The sequence below is a fragment of the Microtus ochrogaster genome, chromosome 8, assembly GCF_000317375.1.
Source record: "Microtus ochrogaster isolate Prairie Vole_2 chromosome 8, MicOch1.0, whole genome shotgun sequence".
NCBI lineage: Eukaryota > Metazoa > Chordata > Mammalia > Rodentia > Cricetidae > Microtus > Microtus ochrogaster.
In genome coordinates this window covers 61,651,917-61,653,574 of record NC_022015.1, presented here as the reverse complement: position 1 = coordinate 61,653,574, position 1,658 = coordinate 61,651,917, and the positions used below count along the sequence as shown (strand labels likewise).

Below are 1,658 nucleotides of genomic sequence, written 5' to 3'. Positions count from 1 at the left end.
CTCAGCGGTTAAGAGAGAGCACCGACTGTCCTTCCAGAGGTCCTGAGTTCAATTCCCAGAAACCACATGGTGGCTCACAACCATCCATAATGAGAGCTGGTTCCCCATTCTGGCCTGTAAGCACACATGCAGGCAGAACATTGTACATGAAATAAATGTTTTTTAAAAAATGCCATATTCTGTCGTCTTTGAAAGATATGAAGAATGCCTATCTAACTGAAATATATCTCTATACATCTAGAAAATCTAACATGACTACAAGCTTGACTATGATCAATAATTATCCATTAACAAATAATCTAAAACTAAAACAAAAATAATGAAAAAAAGTTTTTTAAAAGAATAAGTGCTCAGTCTTCGCCTTTCCTTCGCCATCGTGTGTCACCTGCCTGTCTAGCCTTCCCGCCATGTCTTCTCACAAGACTTTCAGAATCAAGCGATTCCTGGCTAAGAAACAAAAGCAAAATCGTCCTATTCCTCAGTGGATTCAGATGAAAACTGGCAACAAAATCAGGTACAACTCCAAGAGAAGACACTGGAGGAGAACGAAGCTGGGCCTGTAAGGAGTCAACAATGAATGGCAAAACAATTAATGATGAATCGTGATCCTTGATGAGTGTTACAAGATGAAGTTCAACATTTTCAATCTGGAGATTTGATTATGTTTAAGTTGGGAGTGATTTCTCCAGTAATAAAATGTAGAACCTTTTGAACTGAAAAAAAAAAAAAGAATAAGTGCTCAAATGATGCCCAAGAAAACTCAAAAGTCTGATTGTAATGAGGAAAACAATTCAAGATTTAAAAACCAAATTCAATAAGAAGATAAAAACATTGAAGAGAACTCAAGTTGAAATGAAATTATAACTGAAAACCTCAATAACCCAACTAGAAAGTACAAGGGAAAGCCTTGTAAGTAGAATAGGATTAAGCAGAAGATCAACTATCAGGACTCAAGATAAGGTAGAAGAAACACTAAACAAGTAAAGAATATGAAAAATTACAACAATAATAACCTGAAAAGGTACAAAGAAAAGCTTTTATTAATTATTTAGGTTATAAAATTAGTTTACAAAAATTTAGACCCCATAAGGTGCAAATTACAAGAGATCGATGGTAGACTTCCAAAGATTGCTAGAAGACATTTCCAATTTATGGTCCACTATTGAGGTAAAACCTGATGAACTGATTCATTAAAAAAAAAAAAAAAAAAAAAAACCTTGGGGGCTGGAGAGATGGCCAATGGTTAAGAGCATTGCCTGCTCTTCCGAAGGTCCTGAGTTCAATTCTCAGCAACCGCGTGGTGGCTCACAGCCATCTGTAATGAGGTCTGGTGCCCTCTTCTGGCATTGAGGCATACACCAGACAGAATATTGTATACATAATAAATATTTAAAAAAAAAAAAACCTTAGATGATGACAGGGACTTAAATAGTTCCAGAAAATTATCTGCTGAAGCTGAGAGAGAATTGACTTTGATTGAAGAGCTATTACAGCTTGTGTTTGTGGATCATGTGGATCGGAAGCTTAACGGCATTCTGGTCATGGCACCCTCCAGACATTCCCAACAGAAATTTTAATGAAGAGGCAAGATATTATCTTTGAATGGATCATTTTTACCCCATAAACCAAGTAAAAAATTAAAAACTTATGTGGAAAAA

The 1,658-nt window shown here is 35.8% G+C and overlaps 1 pseudogene; it reads left to right on the top strand.

Moving 5' to 3' along the window:
• Nucleotides 1-407: 407 nt before the first annotated feature.
• Nucleotides 408-627, top strand: LOC102002002 (annotated as a pseudogene).
• The last annotated feature ends 1,031 nt before the right edge of the window (nucleotides 628-1,658 follow it).